Source organism: Neophocaena asiaeorientalis, unplaced genomic scaffold (assembly GCF_003031525.2).
Source record: "Neophocaena asiaeorientalis asiaeorientalis breed wild unplaced genomic scaffold, Neophocaena_asiaeorientalis_V1.1 scaffold667, whole genome shotgun sequence".
Taxonomy (NCBI): Eukaryota; Metazoa; Chordata; class Mammalia; order Artiodactyla; family Phocoenidae; genus Neophocaena; species Neophocaena asiaeorientalis.
The window spans coordinates 459394-470071 of record NW_020173385.1 but is presented as its reverse complement, the minus strand read 5'-3'; the positions used below and the strand labels follow the sequence as shown (position 1 = coordinate 470071).

At 36.6% G+C, this 10678-nt stretch overlaps 1 pseudogene; it reads right to left on the bottom strand.

Moving 5' to 3' along the window:
* Window positions 1–5371: 5371 nt before the first annotated feature.
* On the bottom strand, window positions 5372–5982 carry LOC112400709 (SAYSvFN domain-containing protein 1 pseudogene; annotated as a pseudogene).
* Window positions 5983–10678: the final 4696 nt, after the last annotated feature.

The following is a 10678-nucleotide window of genomic DNA, read 5'->3' as shown; positions in this document are numbered from 1 at the left end:
GTATATAGCACAGTTTTCATCCATTCTTCAGTTGATGGGCATTTAGGTTATTTTCATTTTTGGCTGTTATGAATGATGCTGCTATGAACATTCATACACCAGTTTTTGTGTGGATATATATTTGGATATATACCTAAGAGTGGATATATACCTAGGAGTGGGCCTGCTGGGTCATATGTAACTCTATGTTTAATATTTTGAGGAGCTATCACACTATCAACATTTCTTTCTTCACAGTTATGGTGATGCTGTAATACAATCACCTATACTAGCTTTCTGAGGCTATTTGATTTTCCCTAGTTTCTTAGCGAAATATTTTTTCAAATGTCCTTTAAAAACGCATTCAATTCAATAAGGCATGGGATAAGCCCTGGGAATATAAACATGAATAAAAGCTGGCCACTGCCATCAAGCAGCCCACAATCTAGTGGGGAAAGCAGACTCAACAAGTTAAATCCCATGTGATCTGTGCTATAGTAGAGCAACGTACTAAATGCTTGGACAGCACAGGGGAAAGGGCAAAAATCTTCCTGTGGGGTGGTAGGGAAGGCCTCCTAGGGAAGGTGACACTTGCAGACTCTGGGAAGATGAGTGTGGGTTCATCAGGGAGATGAGGAGGAAGAAGAGGAGGAGAAGGAGAGGGGGAGGGAGAGGGGAAAGTCAAGCAGAGGCAACAAAACGTGCAAAAGCATGGAAGCATGAAAGAAAATGGTACCCAAGATGCTGCAAATAGATTGATGTGACTAGCGGCCCAGGTACTTTAAGGAAAAGAGCAGTAATGATGCTGGTAATGTAGGTCGGGGCCAGATGTTGAAGGGCTTTTAGTGACATGGAGATAATTTATAGTTTAACATGTATCATTTGAGGGGGGGGGAGCCTTAGAAGGATTTGAGGCCAGGAGGGGACAGAGTTAGAATTGCAGAGTTTAAAAAGTACTTTTGAAATCAAAATATTACACATGTATATGATTAAAAACCAAAGAGCAGAAGTGTTCAATATAACAACCAACCATCCCTTGCCCCATCCTTTCCCATGCCAGACCTTCTCCTCTTTTAGTGGTTTCTCCTGGTAATTAGTTTCCTCATTTATTCCTAATTTATATACATAAGCTGCTATTTCTTTATTTTTCTTCCAGTTTTATTGAGATATAACTGACATACAGCACTGTATAAATTTAAGGTGTAGAGTATAATGATTTGACTTACATGCGTCATGAAATGATTACCACAATAAGTTTAGTGAATACCCATCATCTAATACAGACACAAAATTAAAGAAATAGGAATGTTTTTTCCCTTGTGATGAGAACTTTTAGAATTTACCCTCTTAACAAGTTTCATATATAACATACAGCAGTGTTAATTATATTAATCATGTCATACATTACATCCCTAGTACTTAATTTATCTTATAACTGGAAGTTTGTACCATTTGACCACCTTCATCCAATCCCCCCCCCCAACCTGCCCCATTAACCACCTCTGGTCACCACAAATCTGATCTCTTTTTCTATGAGTTTGTGTTTGAAGTATAATTGACCTACAACACTATGTTAGCTCCTGGTGCATGATACAGTGATTCTATATTTCTATACATTTCAAAATGCTCATCACGATAAGTCTAGTTACCACTGTCACCATACAAATATATTACATAATTATTGACTGTATTCCCTACACTGTACGTTTCATACCCATGACTCATTTATTTTGTAACTGGAAGTTTGTACCTCTTAATCTCCCTCACCTATTTTTCATTCCCTAACCCCTTCCCTCTGGCAACCACTTGTTTATTTTCTGTTTCTATGACTCTGTTTCTGTTTTGTTGTATTTGTTCATTTGCTTTGCTTTTTAGATTATACATATAAGTGAAATTGCAGAGTATTTGTCTTTCCCTGACTGACTTATCATAATACCCTCTAGGTCCATCCATTTTGTCATAAGTGGCAAGATTTCATTTTTTATGACTGAGTAGTGTTCCATTGTGTATGTACACCACATCTTCTTTATCCATTCATCTGTCAGTGTGCATTTAGTTTGCTTCCACATCTTGACTATTGTAAGTAATACTGCAGTGAACATAGGGGTGCATATATCTTTTCAAATTAGTGATTCCGTTTTGTTTCGATAAATACCCAATAGTGGAATTGCTGGATCATATGGTAGTTCTATTTTTAGTTTTTTGAGGAACTGCTATACTGTTTTCCATACTGGTTGAACCCATTTACATTCTTACCAACAGTGTACAAGTGTTCTCTTCTCTCCACATCCTCTCCAACAATTTGTTATTTGTTGTCTTTTTGATGTTAGCCATTCTGGCAGGTGTAAGGAGATATCCCATCGTGGTTTTGATTTGCATTTCCCTGATGGTTAGTGATATTGAGCATCTTTTCATGTATCAGTTGGTCACCTGTATGTCTTCTTTGCAAAAATGTCTATTCAGATCCTCTGTCCATTTTTTAATTGGGTTGTTTGTTTTTTGATACAAAGTTATATGAGTTCTTTGTGTATTTGGGATATTAACCCCTTATTGGATATATCATTTGCAAATATCTTCTCCCATTCAGTAGGTGGTCTTCACAGTTTTTGGATAGTTTCCTTCATCATGCAAAAGCTTTTTAGTTTGATGTAGTCCCATTAGTTTATTTTTGCTTTCATTTTCCTTGCTTGGGAAAACATATCCAAAATATATTGCTAAGACCAATGTCAAAGAGAATACTGCCTACGTTTTCTTCTAGGAATTTTATGGTTTCGGGTGTTACATTTATCCCTCGAATCCATTATGAGTTTATTTTTGTATATGGTGTGAAAAAGTAGTCCAGTTTGATTCCTTTGCATGTAGCTATCCAGTTTTCCCAACACCATTGATTGAAGAGACTGTCTTTCCCCCATTGTATATTCTTGCTTCCTTTGTTATAGATTAATTGACCATATAAAGGTGGGTTCATTTCTGGACTCTCTATTCTGTTCCATTGATCTATGTGACTATTTTTGTGCCAATATCATACTGGTTTTGATCACTGTAGCTTTGTAGCATAGTCTGAAGTGAGGGTGCATGATGTTTCCAGCTCTGTTCTTTATTCTTAAGATTGTTTTGGCTATTCAAGGTCTTTTGTGTTTCCATACAAATTTTAGAATTATTTGTTCTAGTTCTGTGAAAAAATGCCATTGGTATTTTGATGGGGATTACACTGAATCTGTAGATTTCCTTGGGGGGAATGGTCATTTTATCAATATTAATTCTCCCAATCCATGAGCACAGTATATCTCTCCATCTGTCTATGTTGTCTTCAATTTCTTTCATCAGTGTCTAATATTTTTCCAAGTACAGGTCTTTCATCTCCTTAGTTAGATTTATTCTTTTTGATGTGATTATAAATGGTATTGTTTCCCTAATTTCTATTTCTGATAATTAATTGTTAGTGTATAGAAACACTATAGGTTTCTGTATATTCGTTTTGTATTCTGCAGCTTTATGAATTCATTGATGAGCTCTAGTAGTTTTTTGGTGACATCTTTAGGATTTTCTATGTAGAGTATCATGTCATCTGCAAATAGTGACTGTTTAACTTCTTCCTTTCCAATTTGGATCCCTTTTATTTCCTTTTCTTGTCTGAATGCTGGGGCTAAGACTTCTAATACTATGTTCAATAAAAATGATGAGAGTGGAATTAAGATAATTTAAAAAAACAAACCAAAAAAATGTGGTGAGAGTGGGCATCCTTGTCTTCTTCCTGATCTTAGAGGAAATGCTTTGAGCTTTTCACCATTGAGTATGATGTTGCCTATAGACTTGTCATAAATGGCCTTTATTATGTTGAGGTATGTTCCCTCTACACCCACCTTGTTGAGAGATTTGCGGTACATGGGCCTCTCACTGTTGTGGCCCCTCCCGTCGCGGAGCACAGGCTCTGGACACGCAGGCCCAGCAGCCACAGCTCACGGGCCCAGCTGCTCCGCGGCATGCAGGATCTTCCCGGACCAGGGCACGAACCCGTGTCCCCTGCATCGGCAGGCGGACTCTCAACCACTGCGCCACGAGGGAAGCCCTCTTCAATTTTTTAATGTGGTATATCGTATTGATTGATTTGTGGATGTCAAACCTGGGATAAATACCACTTGATCATGGTGTGTGATCATTTTGTATTTGGTTTGTAATATTTTGCTTAGGACTTTTGCATCTATGTTCATCAGAGATACTGGTCTGTAATTTTCCTTTTTTGTGATATCTTCGTCAGGTTTTGGTATCAGGGTGATGCTGGCCTCATAGTATGAGTTTGGAAGGGTTCCTTCCTCTGCAATGTTTTGAAATAGTTTGAGAAGGACAGGTGTTAACTCTTCTCTGAATGTTTGGTAGAATTCACCTGTAAAACCATCTGGTCATAGACTTTTGTTTGTTGGTGATTTTTTTGTTTGTTTTGTTTGTTTTTAATGATTCAATTTCATTCCTGGTAATCAGTCTGTTCATATTTTATATTTCTTCCTGGTTCAGCCTTGAGAGATTATATGTTTCTAGAAATTTGTCCATTTCTTCTAGGTTGTCCATTTTATTGGTGCATAATTGTTTATAGCCATCTCTTATGATCTTTTGTATTTCTGTGGTGTCAGTTGTAACTTTTCCTTTTTCATTTCTGTTTTAGCATCAATTGAGATGATCATGTGGATTTTTCCTTCATTCCATTAACATGGTATATTATAAATTTTTTGACATAGAAAACAAATTTATGGCTACCAAAGTGGAAAGGTGAGGGGGAGGGATAAACTAGGAACCTGGGATTAGCAGATACACACCACCATATATAAAACAAACAACAAGGACCTATTGTATAGCACAGGAACTACAAAATACTTAATATTTTGTAGTAACCTGTATAAGAAAAGAATCTGAAAAAGAATATATATAAATGAATCACTTTGCTATATACCTGAAACTAACACAACATTGTAAATCAAATATATGTCAATTTTAAAAATTAATTAATTAAAAAATACTTAAAGAGAATATTTACTTTTAACATATAGTCTTGATGTACCAAACCATTACTTCAAATAGCTGGATATTTTAAACAGTTATCTCCCCAGTGCCCTCCTACTGTTCTAAAAATCACCTCTCTTAAATAAAGAGACAAATAGGTCTCCTTTCTTGAGTGTGTAATTTTTATAAATTGCATCAGACCCACAGTGAGTGTCTTTCTGGGAGTTTCACCAAAACCAAAAAGAAGTTCTGATATAAAACTGCAGCAGGAAATCAGGGAAAGTGTGTGGAACTGCAGGGTCATAGAACTGACCTGCAAGCTACCCTCAGCCAAACCCACAAATCGATACCCCAGGGATGTGAGGGCCCTGGGGGCCAGCCAACAGCAAGGCTGGCCCTATCTCCCCTGCAGAGGCCTCAGGTGCAGCTCGCGTTCCAGCTGCTGGGCAATCAGGGTGCCCTGGATGGCCTCACAGCCTGGGTTGAACACGGAGTACCCACTTTTCACCCCTCTGTCTTCTCCTCAGGGCCTCATTTCCCCACATGCATCCAGTAGAAGAGGGACAGGACAAAATAGGCCAGACCAAATTCCAGTTCCACAAACAGTCCCAGCAGGACCAACCAGAGGAGCACCTTCAAGAAGGTGATGTCGGTCAGGGGAGACTGGCCCCCCTAGGGCAGGGGGCGCAGAGGTGGTGGCTTGGCTGGATTCCGCGGTGGCTGTGACATCCAGTCTCCAGGCTACGCTGCTCCCTGAGCAAGGCTGGGCTGGGCCTGGGCACTCAAGGGCCTCAGTTTCCACACCAAGAACTGTTTTAGCCAGCCTGGGGCTGCCTTCGGAGTTGCAGCTGCTTCCGCCTTCTCTCCCGACGTTTGTGCACAGTGGCTCTGAAGTGCTGGGTTCTGCCGCCAACCTGGCTGGTTTCTGGGCCCTACCTCCAACTCAGCTAACCGCTGCTCCGTGGCACATGCCCTGTTCTCTGTGCGCCCAGGAGTGCGTGTGCCCATGTTGGTGTATTATATTGATTGATTTTTATATGTTGAAAGACCCTTGCATTCCTGGCATAAATCACTCTTGGTCTTGGTGTATAATACTTTTAATATACTGCTGAATTCAGTTTGCTGGTGCCTTGTTGAGAATTTTTGGATATATATCCACGAGTGATATTGATCTGTGGCTCTCTTTTAATGTGATATATTTGTCTATCCTTAGTATCAGGGTAATGGTGGCCTCATAGAATGACTTAGGAAGTGTTCTCTCATCTTCTTTAGGAAGATTTTGAGAATTGGTGTTAACTTATTTTTAGGTGTTTGGCAGAAATAACTAGTGGAGCCATTTGGTCCTGAGCTTTTCTTGCTTGGGAAGTTTTTGATTACTGATTCAATCTCTTTATTCATTATTGCTCTAATCAGATTTTCAATAAGATATAACAATTATGAACATATATGCACCCAACAACAGATCCCCAAATATATGAACAAAAATTGACAGAATCAAAGGGAAGAATAAACAATTCTATAATAATAGTTGGAGATTTCAATACCCTGCTTTTATTTTTTTATAAATTTATCTATTTATTTATTTTTGGCTACACTTGGTCTTTGTTGCTGTGCACAGGCTTTCTTTAGTTGCAGCAAGCAGGGGTTACTCTTTGTTGTGGTGCGCGGGTTTCTCATTGCGGTGGCTTCTCTTGTTGCGGATCATGGGCTCTAGGTGTGTGGGCTTCAGTAGTTGTGGCACGCAGGCTCAGTAGTTGTGGCTCACGGGCTCTAGAGCACAGGCGCAGTAGTTGTGTCACGTGGGTTCTGCGGCCTGTGCTATCTTCCCGGACCAGAGATCAAATCTGTGTCCCCTGCATTGGCAGGCAGATCCTTAACCACTGTGCCACCAGGGAAGTCCCTCAATACCCTACTTTTAATAATGATAGGACAATCAGATAGAAGATCATTATGGAGATAGAGAATTTAAGCAACACTATAAACCAACTAGACCTGACAGACATACACAAATCCTCCAACCAACAACAGCAGAATGCATATTTTTCTTCCAATTGCAGATAGGACATTCTTCACAACAGAACATATGTTAGGCCACAAATCAGGTGTTAATAAATTCAAAAAGACTGAAACCATACAAAGGATATGCTCTGAACACAAAGAAATGAAACTAGAAATCAATAACATTAGGAGAACTGGAAAATTCCAAATATGTGGAAATAAAACCATACATTAAATAGCCAATGAATGAAAGAAAAAATCAGAAGGGAAATCAGAAAATACTCTGATACAAGTTAAAATTAAAAACACAATATACCAAAACTTACAAGATGAAATGAAAGCCACGCTCAGATGGAATTTTATAGCTGTGAATGTCTACATTAAAAATGAAAAGAAATCTCAAATAAGCAACTTATCTTCATGCCTTAAGGAAGTAAAAAAAAGAAGAGCAAATTAAACAAAAAATTATCAGAAAGAAAGAAATAATAAAGAATGGAGCTGAGAATAACAAAATCGAGAATAAAAAGATAATAGAGACAGTCAATGAAACTAAAAGTTGTTTTTTTAGAGATTATTAAAACTGACTAACATTTATCTATACTTACCAAAGAGAGAGAGGGAGAGACAAAGAAGAGAGAAAGAACTAAATTTCTAAAATCATAGGTGAAAGTGGGGACATTGCTACTATACCTTACAGAAAAAATATAAACTTATAGGAAAATATTATGAAAAATTGTTTGCCTACAAATTAGATAACCTAGATGAAATAGACAAATTTCTAGATACAAACTACCAAAACTGATTAAAGAATAAATAAACATCTTAAATTTGTACCAATTAGTTTGAAGTAGTACCAGCTTAGCTTCATTAGTGTACAAAAACATTGCTCTTATGCAGCTCCATCCCATCTTCCTCATGCTGTTATTTTCACAAATCACATCTTTATACATTGTATACCTATTAACATAGATTTGTAATTATTGTTTTATGTGTTTTTCTTTTAAATCGTATAGAAAAAAAGAGGATTTATGAGGTAGAAATCAATAATACTGGCTTTTATGTTTACCTACATAGCTACCTTTACGTTTGTCTTTTATTTCTTTATATGGCTTTGACTTACTATCTAATGTTCTTTTATTTCAGCCTGAATTACTACCATTAGCATTTCTTGTAGTACAGGTCTACCAGTGACAAACTACCTCAGTGTTTGTTTATCTGGGATTGTCTTGATTTCCCCTTCATTTTTGAAGGATATTTTTGTTGAGTATAGAAGTTTTGGGTGACAATTTTTTTTCTGTCAGTATTTTAAATATGTCATTCCACCGTTTACTAGTTTCCATGATTTTTGATAAGAATATACATTCTGGGCTTCCCTGGTGGCGCAGTGGTTGAGAGTCCGCCTGCAGATGCAGGGGACATGTGGTTTGTGCCCTGGTCCGGGAAGATCCCACATGCTGCAGAGCGGCTGGGCCTGTGAGCCATGGCCACTGAGCCTGCACATCCGGAGCCTGTGCTCCGCAATGGGAGAGGCCACAACAGTGAGAGGCCCGCATACCGCAAAAAAAAAAAAAAAAAAAAAATACTCCCCAAAAAAAAAAAAAAAAAGAATATACATTCTTCCCAAGTGCTCCTGGAGCAATTACCAGGATAGACTATTTAGTAGGCCATAAGAAAAACCTCAGTAAATTTAAAAAGATAGAAATCATATAAATTATGTTCTCTGACCACAGTGGATTGAATTTAGAAATAGAAAGATATTTCAGGAACTCACAAATATGTGGAAACTAAACAAAAAACTCCTAAATAACCACTTGGTCAAAGAAAAAACTCAAAAGAAAAATTAGAGAATACTTTGAGATCAATGAAAATGAAGATGAAACATTCCAAAACTTAAGATGTGGTTAAAGCAGTGTTCACAGGGAAATTTATAGCTGTAAATACTTATGTTAAAAAAGAGGAAATATTTCAAATCAGTAACCTAATTTCCACCTTAAGACACTGGAAAAAAAGAATAAACAAATGTAAAACAAGCAGAAGGAAAGAAATAATGAAGTGCAAATTAATGGAATAGAGAGTAGAAAATAGAGAAAAATCAATGAAACCAAAAGCTGGTTCTTTAAAATAATTAACAAAATTGACAAACTTATAGCTATATTCACAAAGGGGAAACCATAGATGACTCAAATTATTCAATCAGAAACTAAAGAGAAGACATTCCTACAGATATTACAGAAATACAAATGATTAAAAAGGAATACTCTTGAACAATTGTGTGTCAATAAATAAGACAATTCAGATGAAATCAAAAAATTCCTAGAAAGACACAGACCACCAAAACCAATTAAACAAGAAACAGACAATAAGAATGGATCTATAACATGAGTTGAATTAGTAATTTTAAAAAACAGCTACAAAGAAAGTATTAGCACAGATGGATTCATTGGTGAATCGTACCAAACATTTAAAAAAGAACTAATACCAATTCTTCAGAAACTCTTCCAAAAAAATAGAAGAGGAAGCAATATTTCCCAATTTCCCAACTCATTCTCTGAAGCCAGTATTACCCTGATACCAAAACCAGACAAAGAGATCACAGGAAAAGAAACCTAAAGATAGCATCTCATAATAATAAAGATGCAAACATCCTCAACAAAACACTAGAAAAGAGACATCTATAGAACATTCCACCCAACAACAGAATATATATTCTTCCCAAGAACATATGGAACATTCTCCAGAACAGACCATATGCTAAGCCATAAAAGAAAACACTGACAAACCAAATTCAGCAACATAAATGATTTATACACCATGGTCAAGTGTGATTTATCACAGAAAAGCAAGGATGGTTTAATATCTGAAAAATAATTAATACACCATATCAATGGAATAGAAAATGAAAATCACAGCCATCTCAGTAGATACAGAAAAAAAAAACATTCAACAAAATATAACACCCTTTTATGATAAAAACACTCAACAAACTAAGAATACAAAAGAACTTTATTAAGTATATAGAAGACATGTAAGATCCCCACATCTAACATCCATAAGATCAGTTATGAGACAAAGATATCTGGTCTTACCACTTCTATTCAACATGGTACTAAAGGTTCTAGCCTGGCTAATTGGGCATAAAAAAAGCAATAAAAGGCATCCAAAATGGAAAGAAGAAGTAAACCCATCTTTATTCACAGATGACAAGATCTTATACATAGAACATCCTAAGGAATCCACTAAATACCTGTTAGAACTAATAAACAAATTCAGTAAGGTTGCAGGATACAAGATCTATATACAAAAATAAACGGTATTTCTATATACTTGCAATGAACAATCTGAAAATGAAATTAAGAAAACAATTGCATTTACAATAGCATCAAAAAGAATAAAATATTTAAGAATAACTTTAATAAAAGGAGTGTAAAACTTATACATGCTCTAAAAACTACAAAATTTTGTTGGAAGAAATTAAAGATCTAAATACACATAAAAACATCCTGTGTTTGTGGATTAGAAGACTTAATATTTTTAAGATGGCAATACTCCCCAAATTGATCTACAAATTCAATGCAACCCCTATCAAAATCTTCACTGCCTTATTTGCAGAAATTGGTAAGCTGATCCTAACATTCATATGGAAATGCAAGGGACCCAGAATAGTCAAAACATTCTTGAAAAAAGAACAAAGTTGGAGGTCTCACAC